This window comes from Oxyura jamaicensis, chromosome 13, assembly GCF_011077185.1.
Source record: "Oxyura jamaicensis isolate SHBP4307 breed ruddy duck chromosome 13, BPBGC_Ojam_1.0, whole genome shotgun sequence".
Taxonomy (NCBI): Eukaryota; Metazoa; Chordata; class Aves; order Anseriformes; family Anatidae; genus Oxyura; species Oxyura jamaicensis.
In genome coordinates, this window is record NC_048905.1 from 7,921,821 (window position 1) to 7,944,398 (window position 22,578).

A 22,578-nucleotide genomic window follows, 5' to 3' on the forward strand; every position below is an offset into this window, starting at 1 on the left:
CATGGTCATGGCTGCACAAACAGTCCCATTGGCTCAGCTGCAGACCTTCCTTCCCTTCTCCTTCCCTTTGTTTGTAAAATGTAACTTCTCTCAAGATAGCTTTTTTTCAGACATCCAACCAGATGACAATCCCAGGTGATGCTCACAGGTGCTATGAAAATTGCAGCATTTTTGGGTTGGTAGTTGTAGCACAAGATAGGTTTTAGTTAACTGGTTGGGTGATCTTAGCAAGGCATCTCTCAGATTAGAACTAGGAGGTGTGGGTGCAGTCCCTGGTTCTCAAACTCTCATTTCACCCATCAGGAGTGTTTGATACTTGGCCTCATTAGCACAGGGGTAACGGGATTTCTTAGCTTGGCAGGTGTGCTGAGAAGATAAATTCAGCAACATTTGGAGGGTATCGCAAGGCTACAGCTTTACTCAGGCAGCTCTGCAGGCCACAGCATTTCTCACACACATAAGTGAACTGCAGCTACCTCTCATGGACAGTCAGAGCAGGAAGAGATGCTTGAGGGATAGTTGAGAGAGATCCAGGAAAAGATGAGCAGCACAGGGAAGGTGAATGGAATAGTTCATTCTCTCTCCCAGTTGAGACACAGTGGTATGAATCAAAGTCAATAAAAGTCATATTCAAGCAGACAGAAGGAAGCAATTTTTCACACTGTGTTGTGGTGCTGTGGAACTCCTTGAGAAAGGACATCGTGGCAGGTTGACACAAGACACTGGATGAGAAACTGACTGAAAATACACACTCTGCAGAATTATCTTGCTCAGAAAAACCATTTAGATGCAGGAAAATACAGGGTGAAGCACTGTGTTTGTCTTCTTACATCCTACCCCATCCAACTGAGGTTGGAGGCAGGACCTAGGCAAGAAGGGCCTTTGAGCTGGCAGTACTGCCATTCTCATGCAAGGCAAAAAGCCTTCCAGCAGCTATCAGACCCTGAGGCTTGAGCAGACCCTGATAAGGCCGGAAAGGGTGCAACACAACATAGGAAGATGGAGGAGTTCACGTGTCATGCTGGGCCCTGCAGGGTGACGGCTGCTCACAGAAGGACTGCTAGCATTCACAGCATGGGCGGGTCTGGAAGGCAAAGCTGCGAGGTGTGAATTGTACTTCCAGCCAGGGCTCTGCCTGCAGTTTATGGCGTTGCAGGCAACAGGATGTGAAGATCAAGGGAGGCCCAGGAACGAGCCACTCAGAAGGGTCTCTGCCATGTGCTGGGGAAGTGAGGCAGCTTTGGGGGCAGACAACTCTTCAGTAGGATGCTACCTGGAGTTGTGGGATGATGGCATCAAGCTCCATGGACAGTGTGGGATGCACATACATTTGGGCGCAGACCTGTACCTAAAATGGCCTCAAGGGAAGGAGTGGATTGTAACACAAGAGGGCCCAGCAAGCTGCTCAGCATCTGAGAGCCCCTTGCTGACTTTCAGAGCCAAATAAATATCCCAGGGAAGCAGCAGATGACAAGAAGCTAAGCTGAGTCAAAGAGCACCTTTTTATCCAAAATCCCAGGACCTGAACAGAGATGTTCCCATCTCCTGCAGCCTGAGCACAGCTGAGCCCCTGTGTGCCTCCCGAGCACCACGAGAGCCAGCAGGCAGCCCCTTCTGCACATGGCCGCTGTATTATTTAATGACCCTGATGCAATTAGCAAGGCACTGCAGAGCAGCAAGTACGAACTGCAGGTGTTAGTGCCTCTCCAGGCCATGGACATCGAACAGCTGGGCTCCACCTTCCTGGCTTGCAGCTCTCAAGGGCAGGCCCAAAAATAGGCTGCTGCAATCACCTTGGCCAGAGACCCTGCTGACACAAATCACCCTGGCAGTATGGTGGGAGGAAGAAAACATCGCAATTTGCACAGAGATGGGCACAGAGGTGACAGAAGGGTGATGATCGAGACAACAAGCTGCTCTGCCACCCCAGTTAGTCTGAAGGGGGTATATCTAGACGAGCAAGATAATGAATTCATCATGGGTGCATTCTTCCAGCTTCTAACCCCACCAGTTTGCCTTCCTTCCTAGTCACTGGACCACTCCTGGCCCTACTGAATCCTGTTTGGCTGTCTGTCTTGCCACCAGCCAAGCCTGTTTTGCCATGTAGCCCCTGGCAGAAGTACCAGCAGGTGCTGAATATTGCCTTACCACTGCAATTAGCAGGTTAGGCTCCTCTCCTCTCTCTGATCTCTGTTTTCATTGCTCTCTGCTGCTCACGGGAAATCTGATAGGCAGTATCTAGGGTCTCATGTCAGCAACAGTCGTTGCAAGGCTGAGCACCTTAGCAACAGGGCAAAGATGGGATGGGAATACCGTAGGCAGAGGTATATGAGATACCTCTGGATGGGCACCTCACTGAAAGGAAACCTCAGTTCTAGTCATGGCAGGAGTTTCTAGGAGCCTTAATGACTTTGTTAAAGAGAGGGAAGGGTGTTAGACCTTTCAGGACCCAGTGGCTGTTGGTGGTGGACAGTACCCAAGGACTGGACGAATGAGGCTGACTCAGGTGAGTCTTAGAATCATAGAATCACAGAATCACAGAATACTCTGAGTTGGAAGGGACCCACAAGGATCATCGAGTCCAACTCCTGGCACCACACAGGTCTACCCAAAAATTCAGACCATGTCACTAAGTGCACAGTCCAAACACTTCTTAAACTCCGACAGGCTTGGTGCAGTGACTGCGTCCCTGGGGAGCCTGTTCCAGTGTGCGACCACCCTCTCGGTGAAGAACCTCTTCCTGATGTCTAGCCTAAACCTCCCCTGCCTCAGCTTGACACCATTCCCGCAGGTCCTATCACTGGTCACTAAAGAGAACAGATTGGCGCCTGCCCTTCTACTCCCCCTCGTGAGGAAGCTGTAGACTGCGATGAGGTCTCCCCTCAGCCTCCTCTTTTCCAGGCTGAACAGGTCAAGTGTCCTCAGCTGCCCCTCATACATTTTCCCCTCAAGGCCCTTCACCATCTTAGTAGCCCTTCTCTGGAGTCTTCCTCCTCCAGAGACACTAAAACTGTCCTACAAGATTCTGCATCAATGTTTTCCTGCAGCAGGCACTGCCTGACTCAGAGGAGGCATCCTCCAAAATGTCACTGGGAACAAACCTGCTTGGTTATGTCACTACCTGCTGGAGACTCAGCAAAAGAAGTAGGAACAAAGGCTGTGGTGCAGTCTTCCAGGATAGCTGTCTTTGCACTGCTTTCCTAGGATGTCCTTAAATGCCTTCAGGAAGCTGGTTGCCTTCCTGAGTTGCCAAGGCACATCTGTACACCCTCACACTCCCCTGAGCATGCCCCAGATCCATCCTCTGTCTTGAAGCAGTATTCTTTAGATCTGTCCCCAGATCACTTGAACTTGCCATGCGTAAGGGGTGTTGATGGAGGAGGACACCCTTCCTGGTACTTCAGCTGGGGTACTTAAAAGCTGCAGACCTTTACCCAAACACTGAGGAGATAACACATATGTGGAGTTCTTTGTACAAAATCTCAAAACCATCACCTCTACTGACCCCATTCACACAGGATATGGGAAAGTCCCCAAAGTGACCCTTTTGGTCTGAGGCTTAGTGCCCTTTAGCTCCCTGGAAGCTGCAAGGACACGTGGCAGTGAGATTTCTGCTGAACTGGGGTGCTTTGAATGCAGGCAGCTGGCAGGAAGCCTGCTGAGGCTGCCCGAGTTGAGTGCAGGCAATGTTGAAGCATCCTCTTGAGCTCAACAGGCCGTGTCCGCACACAGGCAGTGCTCACCTCAGGTCAGAGGCCTCTCTCCAGGCTGGCCCTTGGACAAGAAGTGAAGGATGGCATCCTCAGACACTGGGAGGTGTCAGTCCTCTTCCCATCTTCCCTTACAGATTCTCCCACCAGAACATCCTTTTTCTGGTCCATAGAAGGTCTATGGTCTACTGTTACTCAGTAAATGCCTTCTAAACCTAGGATATGGGTGGAAAATTTGGGTTCTTCCCAAGACAGATTAGAGAAGGTCTTTTCATTGGCAGAGTCTATGGTAAATGAATGTTCAGTTCCTATCCGAGTGCCACACATCCAGGAGAGAGACACCCCTCAGCCCCCAGCAAATATACACTCAAGCCACACTCCCTCTCTGAAAAAAGGGGCGGAGAGACAGATTGGGTCCAGACAAGGCTGGGGAGGTTGTTACAGAAGCACTGGACATAAATGCCCAAGCAGGAGGGGCTGGACATGCAGGAGACTCAACAGCACCCCATAGGAACCAATGCCCCCGTTCAGTGGCCTGCACCCTGGCATGCAATGCTGTCTGCTGGGCGGGCAGAGAAGTGGCGTGATGAGAGCCCTGTTCTCTTCAGCCTCCCTTTAAGACATCACTTCTGCCCCCAAGCCAGACCCATCCCTGTGGGGAAAGGACTGGCTGTGCACACGTGTGACCCAGGAGGAGCCCAGGGAGCTGGCCTGTGAGTGGTACTCTGTGGGCGCACGTCTGGGGAGGAGGCGGAGGCAGCCAGCCGGCCCCAGGTCACTCCCCATGCCACAGCCCCAAGCTGTGCTTACAGCCCAGGCTGGCGAGCACCTGTGTGGAAGCAGGGGCAGCCCGGGTGCTCAGCACATGCTGATACATTGTGCTCCTTCTTGGCTGTGCTTTGCTGTGTGCCATCGCAGACCTGGCCTTCACCCACCAGGCCCTTCTGGAAGCAAAGTCCCTCGGACGCCTTGGGGAAGGAATATTGTCAGCACCAGCCAGGCTGGGGATGGGGCAAGACCAGGCAGGCTGTCCTCACAGTGACCCAAAAAGCGGTGTCTTGGGTGCGACATTCCCCCTCAAGTTCCCAGCTCTCCCCAGCTGAGATTCCCTGGGGGTGGGACAGGAGAAGGCATCTGCTGGGCGTGAGGAAGTGACTTGTGCTGCGGCACAGAAACTCTCCGGGTGGGTGTCATGAGCACACGCTGGGGAGTATCCCGTGGGCCTGAGCTCAGAGCTGCATATGCTGCTCCTCTGCCCGCACCAAACACGGCACCTGGCATCTGCTCATCTCAGACCCCATTGGTACACAGAGGCGGTAGGTGGAAAGTCCAAGCCCACAGCACAGCCCATAAAGGTCATGTTTTATTCTGGCTGATCTCCTTCGCTTGCCTCATCTCCTGGAGGAAAATGAAGTGATAAACAGCCAGCAGCACAGTTTTGTTAAAAACAAATCAGGGCAAGCAAACAGAGATAATCCTCACTCTCCAATTGGTGCCGGGAGTTCTGCTGAGCCAGGAGTGATGCTCTGGGGACAGCCCCTGCTGCAAGCCCCTGGGTCCTGCACACCCGATGGACAGTGCCCAGCTTCTTGCTGGGGCCGGTGCCTTGCTCCTGGCTGACGTCCTGGGGAACATAAAAGTGTTTTCTCCTTGTGCAGAATTTATACTCCTGCATTTTGCAGACTCCCAGTCAGCATGGAAGCTCTGCTGAGCCTGACAATGGTCTGTGCCCAGAGCAAAGGGTTCTCCCTGGGTGGAAAAAGCTCACAGATACAAACAGCCAGGGACAACCACCCTGCCTGTACGAGCCCTGCCACACAAGAGCCTTGCACAGAGCAGACCAGGCAGGGGTCTGGAGGAAGGAAGCCCGGCCAAAGCAGGGATAGCTGCAGTACATCAGGGAGAGTGTGAGGGAGGTGAGGACATGCAGTTATCACATGCACATGGCAGTGAGCAAGAAGGAGGGGAGAGGACAGTGCTGGGCCAGGAGGTGCTAGAGGGGCCTTGGAGCCAGTTGTCATTGTTTTAATTCTTACGTTCCTACCATCATGCCAGGATCCCCAAGTATTTTACAGGGCTTTACGATCCCAGAACCTGGCAAACCGAGGCACTGAGAAGTTAAGTGAGGCCACCAAAGAAGATGAGAAGGGATTGTGTTTCTCTTTTTTCCCCTGAAACAAAGCAGAGCTGTCAGTTGACACTTCCTGCACTGCCCTAGCTCTGGCGGGATGCTGCAGCCGCTTCCAGCAGACAAGAGATGTCACGGAAGGGAGAAGAGAGGTGGGGAGAGATGGGGGGGGTCCTGCAGCGTGGGGTTCCGTGCGAGGTGGTGCCTGGAGCTGGTGTTCTCCCACCAGAGCAGGGAAATTTGGCTTCTTCTGACTCCTGCGACTCACGGAGCTGGGACATGTTGAGCCACTGCCTGGAGCTGGCATCCTGGAGGTGTCCTGGGAACCTGGGTTTTGAGGCTGTCTGCTAGGCAAAGGGTTAGGAAATTGGGCAGGCTGCCATCAAAAGCCTGCCCAGCTTTTGGCAAAAGTCTGTCTAAATGATACAGCTCTATGAAACATTTCAGCTTTGACAAATGTGTGGTTTTTAATGAAAAAAACAACCCAGTTGCGCTGAAAACTTGCCCAGCTGGTCTGAGGATGGTTCAGGCAGTCTGCAGGAGAGCTGGGGCAGCAGGCCCATCTCCGCACATACAGGCTGCCTATTGTTCTCCGCTCCCAACAGGAGGATGGCTTGCATTAAGCCAGAGGACTGGACAGGACCGCCTGGGTCATCAAGTCTAGACCCGCACCCACACAACAGACTCCTGCTTTGGGTGGGTCTGGGCAGCATCCATGCTCCAGGCTGCGCGGACCACCGGCCGCTTCCCAAACCCAGGAGCAGACTGAGTCAGGCAGGAGCAGGCTGAAAGCCACCCATGTCACACAGCCCAGCCCTCGGTTGGCAACGTAGCACGGGCAGGATTTTGCTACCCAGTACCTGCCCACCCCACCTTCTTCTCCCTGGCTCGGCAAGGGGTGCTTGGGCCCTGTTTGCTGGAGGCTTCTCGTGTTTTTTAACAGCTTCAGGCACTGAAGCGAGTGTGGGGGCAAGAGGTGAGGGAGCTGGCAGGCTGGCACCTCATCCCAGCAGCACTATGCCTGGGTACAAACCCCACAGCTGTGTGCTGCACCTAGCCTCACAGTTACCGCTGCTGTCACCTTGGCTGCGCCAGGCTCCTCCAGCCCCTCCGCTGTCCTGTGTTGCTTCTCATCTGCTTGTTATTCATGGCAGGGGGTAAGAAAGTCCCCCCCCCCCCCCCACCCCCCATTCAGCGTGTGGACGAACGCCATGGAATAGCCCCAGAAGGTTGAATTTAATGCTGGGGGGATTTGCAAGTCAAGAATTCCTGTGCCCACACAATGTGCAGCTGGGCTTTGAAAAGGCGTCAGGATTAAAATGCAACCCCAAACTTGACAAACCGGCGAAACGGCTGGCAGACAATGGGCTGCGGCTCCGCGTTATCATTCATGGTGTGTGAAGGACCAGGCGGCTCGGTGGGTTACAAGTCATGCGCCGGAGATGCGGGGCTGGACACCGCGGGGAGGGCTCCTTTGTGCTGCTCTCGCCGTGGGGAGCGGCCTGCGCAGAGCCAGGACCCGCTGCCAGAGCTGAGCGCGACCTTCCTGGGCGGGATCTGCCCAGCCTGGGGGTCTCCAGGTTTGCTGGGTATAAACGGAGGAGCTTGGCTTTGGTTCTGTCCTGAGACTATCACCTGGGCTCTGCGGGAGTAATAACGAAATGGGCATGTGGAGGCTGAGGGGGCTGTGAGGAAGCAGGAATGCCAGGACGGGGCAGGGGGCTTCAGTTGATGACGGATTAGACACAGGTCAACCGTGTAATGGTAAGGGACAATACCACCTGGGGCTGCAATAATTAACACTGGGGAGATAAAGCCAGCAAAACAACTGGCTGTATCTTCCCCTGGGCACAGCTGGTCACCATCACCAGGCCCCCCTGGGTGAGCAGAGCTGCTAGAGCCTGCTGACCTGAGCCTGCAGGGCAGGCATGGCTCCAGGCACCGGCATCCCAGGCCAGGAGAGGCTTTGCAAAAAAAAGCTCGAGTCTGGCCAGTGCAGGGGGAAGGAAGGAGCCACTGAGGAGGTGATGCGGCAAACATCTAGTGTGACTGTCATGGCTGGGATCAATTATTTTAATGAGCCATTGGACAAAGGTCAGGAAGGAATGTGACTCGGTTGTGTGCACTGATGTAACATTAGCCAGGTATCTGCACTGGATACTGCAGAGCATGCTCGTCAGTGCTGCGGGACAAGCCAGGCTCTTCCCACCCAGGGACAGCCACCACGCAACCTCCCTGTCAGGAGGATGTGGGACCGAGCACAGGAGGCCAAGCCTGGCAGCAGAAGGGCTTTTCTCTCACCACGGGGCCCCAGGCTGTGGGTGGCTGCACAGAAATGAGGTCCAGAGAGAAATCTGCAGCCTGGTGCTGGGCCGGTGCATGCAGGTCTGTAAGGGACACAAAAAGCCTTGCTCATGTGTGCCCTGGAAGCAAGAGCAGCCCCAAATACCAAACCTCACCATATCAATTCTTTTAGATGTGCAAGAGGGTTTGGTTTTAGTCTTTACACACAAAAAACTTGTTCCTTCACTGAGGAAGGGTCCTTTCAAAAACCAACAGTGTTGAAACTTCACGGAGTTTGTTGGGAACAAAGAAGCTGTACAAATATTATTGAATGGAGGACTGACATATTTCCTGTACTGATGTGGAGTTTCTGTGGCCATTTCAATGCCGGTATAGATAGATGTGCTGGAGAGCAGAATACTTCTGTGTTTTAACCTAACGCATCTACCACAGAGAAAGTGTTCAGGTTTTACCTGCCTTTACCCAAGTCTCACATTCTGATGCTAGCACATGAAGTTTAGTAAACTGGCCCAGGCCTGCCAGAGAAATCAGAGCAGTGGCACGAGACCTGCTGCAGCTTAGCTTTGCCTGTCATGCACAATGGTTGTTCTGACTTGAACTAACACGAAGCAAATTCCTCTTGCACCTACCTCTCGGCCAGCACCGATGGCTTTTCCTGGGTGGCAATGCTGTGCCCTGGCCTGGCTGTAATTAGAACAGTGACTGTAATGGTCAAGCACCTGTGCTGCCCTTGCAGTGCCCTGCCATCCCCAGCTGAGCTCAGCACCTCCATCCTGTCCCGTGGAGGGGCAGAGCAGTGCCCAGGGACAAGGCGGCCCTGTGCTGCTGGGTGCTGCCAGAGGTGGAGAGTAGCTCCCGGAGCTGCAAAACAACTTCAGGAAGTGATGGTGGGCTAAACATGCGGAAGGACTCAGGCCCCCGGGGATGGGGAGAGCTGGTGCTCTCTAGCACCTGAAGTAAAGGGCTGGGCTGGGGGCCCTGGGGTGCCCTGCGGGTGCTGGAGTGGGGGAGCCTGGGTCCGTGGTTTGGGGCACCTGGAAGCCCACATCTCTGACCCCAGCATCCTGCAGTAGACCTGCTTCATGGGACAACTCTGATTCATGGGTCTGCCCTGCTTTGTGGGGACAGCCCTGCTTTGTGGGGACAGCCCTGCTTTGTGGGGACAGCCCGGCTTCGTGGTGCAGCTTACCTGCAGCTCCCAGCCCCTCCATCCCAGCTCGGCAGCCACGGGGATGCAGCGCCATCCTGCACGCACGCTGTCAGGGCCATGCCAACGGCCTGCTTTTTAGATTAAATCAACATCAGAGAGGCAATAACTAAAACTAAAACCCTGAGCGGTCCCCTGGCCCTCACAGTGGCGGGCAGCATCTGGCCCGCAGGAGCCAGGTCCCACGGGGCCGCTTCTCCCCCTGCCTGCCACGGCTGAGGGGGCACAGGCACGCTTGGCGGCCGGCTCCTGCGCCCTATATTAAGCTGCGGGACGACGTGTTCGGGAGACCCGCAGAGCTCTCCTGGCAGCAGCTATATTTGGAAGGTGCCGTTTGGTTTCCTCCCCGGACGCCGCAGCGAGCGGTCTGCAGTGCCGGCTGACACAGAGCCTGCAGTGCCAGCGCTGCCCCCGCCTCCCCGGCCCCACGCCACCCTCGGCTCCTTTTTTTTTTTTTTTTTTTTTTTTTTTTTTCCTGCTTTCCTTTCCTGAGGGCTGTGAAAAGGTGCAGTCTGCCTGGGACCGCTTCTCCTCCCTCCCTTCCCCCTTCCTGCTGGTCAAAACCGCCATCCTGGAACAGCCTGGCGGATTAGTGCAGGGATACCTTTGAAAACGATGCCAGGAAAGCTCCGTGGATCAGTTAACAGGAGAGTATAAAAAGCAAGGCCTGTCTCCCCCCGCGCTCCCCTCAGCTTTCTTCCTCCATGTCACTGGCCCTGGCTGCTGGCTCGCCCCTGGCTGGGGGCCTGCGATCCCAAACGTGCTCTCCAGGCTGGCTTGCCTCATTAATTAAAGAAGACAGATTTTTAGCTTCTTTCCCTCCCTCTCTCTCTTCCTTTTTTTTTTCCTTGGACTCCCGCTGGGGAAAGTGGAGCCAGTCTTTTGGGGGCAGGGGGAGGAAGAGGAAGGGCGCCAGGGACTGCAGGCGTTGCAGGCGCTGTGCTCCCGGGGGCTGTGCGGCGCCGGCGCCTACCCCTTGCAAGCAGTGTCTTGGGGATGAGGAAAGAGGCGACGCAGCTCGCCTCGCCTCTGGTGACATTCCTTCTCAGCCAAGCAGCACAGCATCCATCCTGCTGCCAGCACCGGGCCAACAGCTGCCCCACTGACTGGGGCAGAGAGCCGGTCCCCTTCGCAGGCACCGTGGGGACTGTGGGTGCAGCTGTGCAGGGTGCTGTGCTCGTGGTGCACCGATGCACGGTGCAGTGTGTATGCTGCTAGTGTGCATGGGGCCCTACATGTGGTGTAGTGCATGTGGTGCACAGTGCATGGCACAGCGTGCAGAATGCAGTGTGCGCGGTGCAGTACGCGATGCAGTGTGTGTGGTGCAGGGATCAGGCCTGAGTGGGGACAGGGGGAGACATGGGGACAAGGGGTGCTCCGGAAGGGAGCAGGGGGCTGTGCTGTGCTGGCAGCTGGTCCCTGACTCTCCCTGACCATGTCCCATCCACCCTGAATAGAAGCCCTGGCTGGTTCTTCTGGCTGAGTCATCCCCAGGTCTATCAGCCTGGCTGCAAAATTAAATTCAAAGCTCGTCTTTTTAACACGAAGATCACTTACATCCAGCTGCACGAGCCGCGGCCCCTTTAGGATTTAATAATAAAATGAATGCCCATGACCTGACTGTTTGCTCACGCCTGGATCTTCCTTGATGGATGAACAGAAATTGCTCCCTGGCTCGGGTCATCCGCAGTAAAAATCGCCAGTCGATTGCCGGGCCCTCCCTCGGCTCCTCCGCGTTCAGGGCTCACTGGCTTCGTTTGGGACCTGGCTTGAAACGGATAATCAATAATAATCAGGCTCGACGCTGTGACGGCACCTTTGATCCAAGGATCTCGCAGCACTTTGCAGCGGATAATGAACGGAGCCCCTCTGTGAGGCAGGCAGGAACGTCTGCATTTTATGAGGGGGAACAGAGCCCAAGGACGGGCTGACCCCGCTGCTCGCCAGCTCTGTCCTGCTCATCATCCCACATGGGGATGCCTGCTTTAGTGCGTCCCGACCCCAGAGAGTCACAGGAGGATGGAGCCAAATGTCTGTGGGGCTCATTCCCAATGACTTGTGGGTCTGGTTCCTTCCTGAGACAGCTTGAGCTGCCCTGTCAACAAAGCTATTTTGGGAAAAGAAGTGCGGATTTGGGTCTCAGGCTGGCAGGGAGCAGAGCAGCCCTGCGATGCAGTACATTCCCATGGGGAAGGCAGGACTGTGCTCCTCCTGCCCCAAACTGAAGCTCGTGGCTGACGTACACAGTGCTGGCTGCAGCTCCGCTGCATCAGCCTGCAGGTGTAACACTGGGGAGCAGCTTGCCTGGGGCTCCCAGGGGCCCAGCGTGAAGCTAGTGCCAAGCCCAGGACTGGAGAAAGGCCGGGAACAACTGAAAAAGCCGCTGGATCTCCATCCTGGTCTTCCTCAAGGACGCCACGGCAGCACAAGCTACTTTTGCTTCCTGGGTGATTTGCACTGCCTGAGCTGCGGCGATGCCAGCCCCTCGGCTTCATGCTGTCCCTCCTCCACGGACCCCAGCCCCATGGTGGCCTCAGGGATCCGGGGTGGCTCTGTGGGGGGCTGGTGGCAGCGACCACGCTCAGGGCGAGTTCTGCAGGGCTGATGGCACGGACCTTGGCCGTGTTCCCCACGGTCGCGTGTTGGGTGACAGGGGTGTCCCGGCGGTGTCCGGTGTGTGCTCCACGGCCGGGACCGCGTCCTGCCCCCGCAGGGCTATGTCCCCGCGGCCGGGCGGTGCCGGCTGGGGGTGGCCGTGGGGATGCCACCCCGGTGTCCCCCGGCTGCGCCCCGCCGGGCCGCGCGGCTCTGCCGGTGTCGCAGCGCCACCCCTTGCCTCCCGGGGAAAGTGCCCCTGGGCTTCGGCTGCACTCTCCAGCAATTAAGGGACTGAGATATTAATTGTTTGTAATGTGTGCATCTCCAAGGTCACCTGAAAGCCCGGGCAAGGGAAGCAGCCGTCCCCTTCGGTCCCTGCCACCCGCCCAAGGGAAGGGTCCCCAGCAGGGACTGGCCCCTGGACCCGGAGCCCCTGGCCCTCAGCATCCTCCCTGCAAGCGGGCCGTGGGGAGCCTCAGCAGGGGACGGGTGTGACGTGAGTTGGGTGCTGGCCCTAAGTCGGAAACATTCCCTTTGCTGGCGACTGAAAGAAAACCAGGCTGAGCGCATCGCCTTCCCAGCACCAGCAGCCAGCTCGTGCCTTCTCGCAGCCGCCCTGCATCCGCGCTGCCCTGCCTTTGTCTCTCGCGCTCAGCCGCGCTTCCAGTCTTCAAAGTGTTAAAACTTTTCAGTGTGTGCTGCAGATCCCTTGCCTGCAGCCTCCTGCCCTGAGTCAAATTAATCATGTACTGGGAAACACAGCAGGCATGTACTAGCCCTGGGCATGGTGTATCACGTACTTTCTGGAATCTGTCACATGGGGAGCTTTCTGTTTTAGGCTCAATTGATCCTTTCTCGGTTTGATACTGTGTTTAATTGTGAGATGGGGCTGTGTGTTTTTGCTTCAGCCGAACTTAAAGGGCCGCTCTTCCCAGCCTTGTTTTCAGATGTCCGCAAGAACAGACCGCCGCTGTCTCCTCACCCAAACAAAAAGCCTTTCTCTCCCCACACACAATATCCCCTCTGTATTGTCCACAACAAAGAGCAGGGCTAAATTAATTTTAGGTCCAGCTCTTTTAACGTAGGGCCGGGGAGGGGAGGTGATTTGATTGCTGCAGCTGATGGTTCAAACAACACCGGCGAGAGGTGGCCCGGGCCGCCGGGCGCTGCCTGGGCAGCAGTGAGGGGGGACATGCCTGGCCCCCCGGGGGGACATGCCTGGCTTTGGGGGCCCCGGCAAAAGGTGAGGTGACCAGAGCAGAGCCTGGCCCTGCAGCCCTGCTGCAGCATTGCCCCAGGTAGGGGCACAGAGCCCTTGCTGAGCCCACACAGGCTTTACCCTCTAGAGGAGGGTGGACAGAGCAGTCCAAGGAGGCTGGGTGTGACAGAAGGTGCCTGCAACCCTAAAAGTGACCCCAAAAGTGGCTTGTGTATCCCTCTGGACTTCCAGAGAGCTGTAGCAGAGTGATTTTTTCGTCCTGTCTCCACACAAAAGATTTCAAGAACCAAGCAAAAAATGGAGCATTCCTTCAAAACCGGGTGAAAAGGGAAAATAAACACGTTTTTTTGTTTGCTTTTCCCTCTGAAAAGGCTTATCTGGAGTCAGTGCAGGCAGCTGTGCACCACAGCATGAAATGCAACCTGCAGGGCCTGGGAGAAAGCCTCCATGAGGTGTGACCAGGACCAGTGGTGGACCCCCATGGCCCCACTCATCCCATGCTGCGGGGCTTTGCAGGGCTGTGGCTGGAGGAGAGAGCCCGGTGGCTGAGTCCGACTGGTGCCGGCAGTGGAGGGGATGGGTGCACATGGGGGAGGGAGGACAGGGGAGGGAAGAGGGTTGGCGTGAGCTCATGTGGTTTGCTATGAATTTCAGCAGATGCATGGGATCGAAGCGGGAGGAAGGGCTGTGGGAGACAGTTCAGCTCTGGGTTCTCCTTGTCTGCACCTTCTTTCCCTTCTCAAGTGAACAACCAGGGCAGACCTTGCTGCAGTGCATGTGGCCAGCCCCCAGTGGTCTCACAGATCCTGGGCATCTCCTCTCTCCAGAGCAGCTCCCATTTGCTCAGTGGATAAGAACTTGCTCCTGGTTTATAAATATTCAACACCAGTGAAGCCCATTAATGTTGCATTAAGGCCGTGAATCTGAAAACCCTAAAGCCTGGCAGCTCAGTGCTGCAGTGGCAGTGCTCCCTGGTCCCACTACACACTGCCCACCCTGCTCCAACAGAGCCTCCTCCCGCTGCCCGGGCACCACATGGCTGCAGCGATGTGCTGCTGGGAAGCATCACTTGCCCCAGCACCCACTTCCACGCATACAATGGTCTGGTAAAGCCAAGAGAAAGGAGAGCATGGTGTTGAACTCTAACTCCCAAACCCTGCCACTCTTAAGAAATGCCCTGGCTGCGGGGCCTGAGTGCTGGGTGCTTTCTGAAGGGGGAGAACAACAGGAAGCCCTGCGGTTGCCGTCAGGCTGCCTGGGTCTCATGGGCTGCTCTCTCCATTCAGTAGCGTGCGCTGAATCACGTCTCCAGGAATAGGCAGCAATGCTCGTATTAAAACAGAAGCCGGAGAAAGGAGTTACATCTGTGCAAAGCAGCGATCCAAATGTTACTATCAGGACCAAACTTTCTCACTTCCAGGAGAGCAGCTCTGAATGTGACAATCTGCAGACATGGGCACCCGTTTCAGACAGCTTCCTCATCTCGCTGTATTTTGCAGAGCCACCTAGCAGCCATGTCCCCTCCACCCCAGCAGCACATCATTGAGCTTGGGGTGATGGGAGGAGCATGAGCTGGAGGAGAAAGGGGGCATGCAGAGGGAAGAGAGGCAGTAATGCTTTGGGAAGCTGGTGGGGAGCAGGTGAGATGAAGAGAGGAGGTGGTGAGGCTGCGATGTGCTCAGGGAATCCCTTGCGGGCACTGAAACACAGGGTGAGACAGGCCACTGGAGGCCCAGTTCTTGGGAATGAAAGGCTGAGTCATCCCCTACTATGCCATCCTCCTAAATAGATGTCCCCTTTGTCAGCTTACAACTGGCTTCTGAAACCTCAGGGGATGAACTGAGCAGGGCATTCAGGTATGAGAGCTGGTGGCTGCAGCTGGGGCTGTTTTGGGGGCAGCTCGGTGGGCACGGATGAACCAGCTTCTAAGGTCACTGGCAGCGAGGTGAAAGCCTCCTTCTTTCCTTTCTTTCCACTGCTGCTGTGCCTCCTGCCCCAGGATCTGTAATTACCTGTCCCTGCTCCTCCTGCAGAGCTGCCTGGGAGTCTCAGGGGAGCATGCCTGTGCCTGGCATGCGGCTTCGCAGGAAAGGCCTGAGGTCAGGATAAGTATGTAAAAATGTCAGGGCTGCAAGAGAGGAGGGGAGGGCTGCGTCCCTCTCGCTGGAGCAAGGTTCAGGGTCTCTGAAGGGTGTCTGCAGCCTTGCCTCCTGGAGGGCTGGGCAGTGCATGAAGCTTTCCTGGAGCTCCTCCGGAGAGAAACAGAGAGATGAGGCAAGAAGCTGCTGATGTTAATTTCTGCAGTTGCCCGAGGTAGTCAAAACCTGGATGAGAAAAGGGGAGGTGTATTTTGTTAGAGATAAGAAACCAGTTTTATACAAAGAAATGCTAGAAACAATGGAAAGAAGTGGTCTGTCCCACACAGGCTAGATAGAGGATCATGCTGAGATAAAGAAAGATGATTTAGAAAGGCAGCAAAAAACATAGCATTAGCTGATTGAAGAATAAATACTGTGAGAAGCGTGCTTCCCAAGTGTTAGGGATGGAGAAACTGAGGACAAAAGCATCTTTCCTTATGTGCTGTACAAATTCACACAGCCCAACAACTAACTGTGGAAGTGACTAACAACTAAGTGGAAGTGACTGAACTGACAATCTTTAGTAGAAACCTTGAGAACAGAAAAATAGCAGGAAACTCAAGAAACTCATGAAAAATGAATGTCTAAAGCTCTCATTACCCCAGCTGTGCTGGGGTGGTGAGTCGAGGTACATTAACTGGAATCAGGCTTGGAGACTGCTTCCCCAGTTAGAAAAAAAAAAAAAAAAAAAAAAAAAAAAAGGGGGAAAAAAAAAAGGTTTAAAGTGTCCCAAGGTCCATCCCCTCTGCCTGTGAAAACTCCTGTCTTGTGACTGGAAATACTGAGCTACTTGACAGATGTTTTCTTTTTCATGATGGCTTTTAGTGCCACTGGTGCCAGATTCAACACAGTGTTGTCCAAGGGGTGCCTCATGTTCTTCCTGTGACTCCTGGTCAGAATCAGAGCTGGAGGGATGAGCATCAGTATAATGGGGGGCAAAGGCTTTTCCTCCCTGAAGGCTGGGAGGGACCTGGAGTTAACTCTGCTCTACCTGATCTCGTGGTGTCTTCTGGGGCTGAACCTCTAGAGGTTTTCTAGAGAGGCCCTTTTCTGAGGTGAACCTTTTCCTTCCTGTCCATTGTGGGGCTGGCATCCATCACAGTGAGTGAGGATGTGGGCAGAGGGGCTGCGAGCTCCTCACCCATGACCTCTTTGTGCAGATGTCTCCTCGGCCTTGGGTGTCTCCATCCTGGAGGGCTATGCTTCTCAGTCCTCTTTTGGGGTCAGTTGTGACTTTCACCAACAGAAGAATACGATCGGTTGATGTCTGGGCCAGCCTGAGATGTGTAACTGTGAGGGATGCTCTTTGTTTTCCTATTGTTTAAAATTGGCATTTTATTTATCAAAAAATGCCTTTTGGTGAAATGGAACAATTTGAATTGGTGTAGGGCAGAGGGGAATCATTTCTGTGAGGACAAAAATAAAATAAAATAAAATAAATCCCACCAAAATATTAGAGTTTTTAAGAAATATCCCTGTCTGTCCCCAAGTTCATCAGATAACGAATGTTTCAAGCCTAATAAGGGTCTTCCACAGGGAAAGCTTCTCACCAGTTCTTTACACAGACTCTCCTTCCCATCAAGCTCGAAATGCCGCTGTGCAAAGGACCCATGGCATAACAGCTCCTCACTCAGCAGCTCTGCTGTCCCGGTCCATTAGCTCAGAGGAGCTCGGGTAGCAGTGTGTACGCCACTAGTGACATGATGAGTCCTGCGCCATGGGAAACGGCAACAGCAGCTATCAAACCTGCCTTTGGAAGCCCCTGCTGGATCTGTACAGCAGACAGCGTCCAGGAATTTTGGGCCTGTATTTGTTCGTGGGAAGGATCTTCTTAGGGGTGGAGACACATCCTGCCTTTTCCTCCACGTGTGTGCACGTGTGCCTGCCTGCAGCCTGGAGCTGCTCCTGCAGCTGACAGTGGGGTGAAGACTCAAGCCTGTGTCCTCTCTGCTGGACATGAGTCTTGGTTTCCCAGTACCCTCCAGAGCCCTGCCAGTAACTTTTCTGTGGCTGTCTCCTGTCTCCTTACAGCTGGAAGAAGGAGGCAGGGAAAGAGCTGAAGCAAGATCGGAAAGGGGACAGAAGCCACTGCAAATCCTGCCCTGGAAGCCCTCAAGCCTGAGCAGATTGCCAGCTTGCAAGGAAAGGAGCAGGGCTGGGAGGCTGGAGAGGGATAGATGGAGCCCACTGAGCCAGAGGGCTGTGTGATGGACACCACAGAGGGTAGGTGGAGGCTGATCCTGGGGGTCAGTTGCCCTCAACTATCCATGCAGGAATTGTGTGGGAAGCAGGGATCTAGGAGAGCTCAGTGCCCCTTGTCCAGCTGCCTGGAAAAACCAGGGGTCAGGAGCAAGCTCAGCAGGCACAGACCTGGCTGCTGGGGACATTTCCCAGGGAGGAGGAATCCTCTGGCTCTCTGTTGTGATGCTTCACCCAGAGGCAGAAGCAAGAAGCCCACCTTAGCTGTAATAATTCTATAAACTCATTAACTAGGGGGCAATGAGTGATATGCTGGGCAGGAGACATGGGTGTCTTGCAGAGATTGACAACAGGACACCTTTATGATATGGAGTGCTAAGGAGCTTCTTGGCTACAAAAGCTTTGAAATACTGATTATTAATGAGTATTCATTATATGATTAATTTGTCTGTGAACTTTACAAGATTTAAGAAAAGGAAATGTCAACTTTGCTTGGAAGACCAGCAGAACAGAGGCCAGGGGTAATGGCATCAGTAAGTCATGGCAGCTCCAGGGCTGATTTTCCTGGGCCCACCACCCATGTACAGGAGAGGACAGATCAGGGTGGTGCCTGGTAGCACTAACTTCCCACGAGGACTGTGGCTGAAGGAGGGGTGAAGGAGCAATGTGCTGGTGCAGAGTTGCACGCTGCTGGCACCAGGAATGTGTTGCACAGGGTGAGGGAGACCCGGCCACTGGCTGGGATTGACTGTGACCAGGTGCCCCATGGCATGATGCCTGCTGGGGGGCAACTGCACCTTTGCAAGGCAGAGACAAGGACAAGGACACCCATCTGAGCAGTAAGCAGGGTGTCGGGAAGAGCACACCACTTCTATGTCCTTCTGCTGAGAAAAAAAAAAAAAAGTCTGATGCTCTTCTGGGTTGTTTCAGCACAGTCCTGGGCCATCAGCCTGAAATCCAGCACCAAATGGCTTCCTCCTTCATCTCCTATGTGGGGTTTGAGATGGACGTGAAGGGATACCTTCACACAACGTCCCCGTCTCAGGCAAAGGGCTCTGCTTGAGGGACAAGATGCAAGCCAAGCAAAAGACAGTTTCCAGAGGCTAAAGGAAACCACCAACAAACCCCAAGCAACCCCCCTGTGCTTCGGGACACCAGCTGATCATCTGCGGGGGCTGGGAAGGAATTTGTCACCATCTGCCTCGTGTCTCTCTGCTGCAGGGAGCAATAAGCAAGCGAGGAGGGGAGGATTCGGCAGTGTTATTAGTTGGAGAGCGGCATTATTCCCCCTGTCTGCACCGTATAAATGAGTGTGTATTTTTCATAATGGGGGAATACATGCAGGGAGAGAGAAAAAAAATGTTTTAAAAAAGAAAGAAGGAAAGGGGGAGGGGGGAAATGAATCGATATAGCAGAAGCATTAGGGCACTCAGGGGAGTGTTTTACTGGGGCCATTAATATACTTCTCAGGTGGTAAAAGCCACTTAGCCTTTAAAAATGATAATGAAATGTTAACTACCCAAAGCATTATTGCTGAGTCACGGAGAGCCAGGCACCCCTTCAGCTCCCACCTGACCGAGGGGCGCAGGTGGGCTCTCACCAGACCCGGGCAGTGCGGGGAGAGGTGATCCCAGGGCTCTCGCCTCCTGCACGTGGGAACCCAGCACTGGCAGCTCCCGGGCTGCTGGGGGACCCTGGCCACCCCAGCTGCCCCCTGCCCCCGGCAGCATGCACCGAGTGCTGGATCTGCCATTGGGAGGAGCAATTCCCAATTCCCAAACTAGTGAGCTGATGCAGGAATGTGATATGCAAGGAAGCCAGAGAGCCAGTTGGCTCCCAGGAGATGACACAAAGCATCAGTGAACACCTCCTGCATTTCTAGTCTACATCGCACAAGGCATTGGTGACTGCAGGTACCTGGCCTGTAGCACCCTAAAATGCCTGACCAGCATAAGGTGCTGCATACCTTCACCTTGATAACCCTGCTGAGCTTTGGAGGTGCTGGGACCCCAAAGGTACTGATCAGATCTGAAAACCATGAGGGTCAAATTCTGGCTGTGTTCTTGTCTACGGGGTCTTTTGCATGCTGTAAGGGAGCAGGGCTTCTCAGTTCTCATCTTTTATGTATCACTGACTCTTATTTGATTGTGAAGGGCCCAAACAGCCCCCTGCAGTGTCACACGAATAAATTCAACAGGCCTGCATGGTCCAGTGAGCTGAAGTGTGAGATGAAGGTCTTCTCCTAGGATGATTCAGTGCCCAAGCAGAAAATTAATTTCCTTCCATCCGTCTGTATATAACCCCAAACCTTCCCTAGTCAGGAAGATTATGAAGTTTTTTCACAAATGTAGATTCAAAGTCAGATGTGGCTATGAAGGATGCTAGAGGAGGACAGAGTATCTGGAGGGACATGGAGCAGCTTGGCTCCTGGACATACACCACTACTCTTACCCCCAGAACCTCTTTCAGGCATTACTAAGAGACCCATTTCTAGGATATTTATTTTTTATTTTATTTTTATTTTTTAAATTGGTTGAGTTTTCAGCTCTGTTAGTGAGTGCTTGAGCATCACCTGAAGTATCTGAATGCCCTTCTTTACCCTAACCCCTCTGCAGAAGTCACTGTATGTGCGACAGTGTGCTGCATTTCGGAACACTGCCTGTGGCGCAGTGATTGCAGTGCATAGGACAGAGTTAAGGATATTATAAGAATACGTCACTGAGCAGGGTGAGAGTGTCCCCAACGATTTCTGAAGGCCATCCTGGGGGGTACCATGCTGTGTTGCCATAGTAACTCATGGGTGGGGGTCCCATCACCTGCCTGGGAGCACAGCCCTGAGGTTGACCTGGCTGCAGGCACACAAAGCCCAGTGAAGGGCAAAGCTCCAGCAGCTGGAGCTGGGTGCCCAGCGCTGCAGCTGGGGCAGGGTGATGTGGGAGCAGGAGCTCTTCCCATCTCCCTTATCCTGCCTCACCTCTGAGCTTCATCCTCTTCTGGAGGAGAGGCAGCTCTGATCTCTGCTGGGATGCACGCAGGAGGCGTCCCCACCGTGCCTGCAGGCAGCCCTGTCGGGTTGCCCTGGGCTCCACGTGGCGATGCTGCAGTGAGCCTGCAGATACAACAGTGAGGGCAGAGGAAGGACATCTTCTTCCAGCGTGGCACTGTTGAAATTAAAGGAGTTGGAGGGCTTTTGTGTCTGCTGAGAGAAGCGGTTCACAAGCTGCAGGTCACGGCACTCCTGGAGCCAGCTGGGGAGCTGCTAAATGGGTCACGCGACTCTGAGGACGTCAGTGACACATGGCCACGGGGCCAGGGTGCGCCAGCCCTCCTCCCTCCCAGCTCTGAGCTCCCAAGCACATCCCAACGAGCAGCCGCTCACCCAACTGGCACTGGCAGCCCCGCTATTAAGAACAACACAGCCGCCTTGCACTGAAACGCTTTATCCCCAGCACCCGCTGTGAACAAAATTGCCTAGGATCAGGTGGTGCGAGCCAATTTTTCTCGCAGCAGGGGCTGCAGGTAAAGCACCTCGGTGCAGGAGAGCTGCTTGGTTCTGAACTTTTCTGCTGCCCGCTTGAACTCAGGGAAGGAGGAGAAGGGATACTGTGTGCACTCAAGCTGAAGCAGAGAAGATGCCAAGAGAGGAGAGAAGCAGATGGAAAAGACAGAGAAAGCTTGAGATGAGGAGAGAGCAGGAAGGAAGGAGCAGAGGAAGGATAAAGCAAGAGGGAGGTGAGAAAAGAGCTGGAGCTGGGATGCCACAAAGCAGTGGCCAAGGCAGCAAGAGAGCTGCATCTTCTCTTGTCCTACAAACCAGACACAGACGTGGCAGCAGCTAATCTTCCTGGCTCATGAACAAAAGGATTCTTTTCATGCCAGTAATCCAAGAGCTGCCATGCCACGGCTCTCCCAGCTCATCTGCTGCGAATGCACTTATGTGGCATCCAACTGAACGGGTTAGCAAAATAAAGACAGATGGCAAAGGATTAGCTCTAACACTTCTTCTGTATCACAATGCAATCACTGCAGTCCTCTCCAGTGCCTCCTCTCGGGACACTTTGCTTGTGCTGCAGCTGTGTGGCTGCCCACAGGTATGTGCCAGCGGCCCAGCCCCAGACCTGCAACTTAGCACCAAGCAAGTAAGAAAGATTCACCCCTGTTTTTGTCTGTCTCTGGGAAAGTATGTATTATGGAGAGGACACTGAAGGGTGAGCCAACAGCCACCTCTCTGCTAAAATGGGGCTTCTTTGTTACAAAACAACCCTTGTCACACAACTGCAACATCAATTGATCAAGGGCAGGCTCTAAAGCCCATGCTGGTGAAGTAGATGCACTGATGAGTAGCATTTTTTACCATCTATCTCTATCATCTCCGAGCATGGGGCTATATCATGTGGTCCACTAAATATTAAGGCAGATATATTGAGAAACAAAGATGGGAGGTTGATGCTGCCTTTTCGTAAGTCAGGAAGGAGAGTGGTCTCTTCTTCATGATCATGGAATCATAGAACCATGGAATGGCTCGAGTTAGAAAGAACCTCATGGATCATCTAGTTCCAACTCCCCCAGCCATAGGCAGGGATGCCATCCACTAGATCAGGTTGCCCAGGGCCTCATCTAACCTGGTCTTGAACACCTCCAGGGGCATCCACAACTTCTCTGGGCAACCTGTTCCAGTGCCTCACCACCTTCTGAGTGAAAAATTGCCTCCTAACCCATAATCTAAATCTCCCCTCTTTTAGTTTAAAACCATTCATAAAGTTTGGTGCAGGGGAGGTACATGAAAAAAAAGAGTAAATGTATGGCTAAATGTAGGGTAAGATCCTGAGCCACCAGGAATTCCTGGAGGCTAATATGAACAGTTGAGTTGAGACAAAAGTGGTCAGCAAAGCGTGACATTGATCTGTAGCATCAGGTCACCATTGCTGTATTTGATTAGAACCTCAAAAATTGCAAGTCTAATTGTGATCTTGAATTTCAAATCAGCTCCTCAATTTTCAATCAGACTGTGATGGTGAGTAAATCCTGGATTAGGATAGATTTGTTAAAGCTTGTCACGCAAGGCTGCCTTGGCA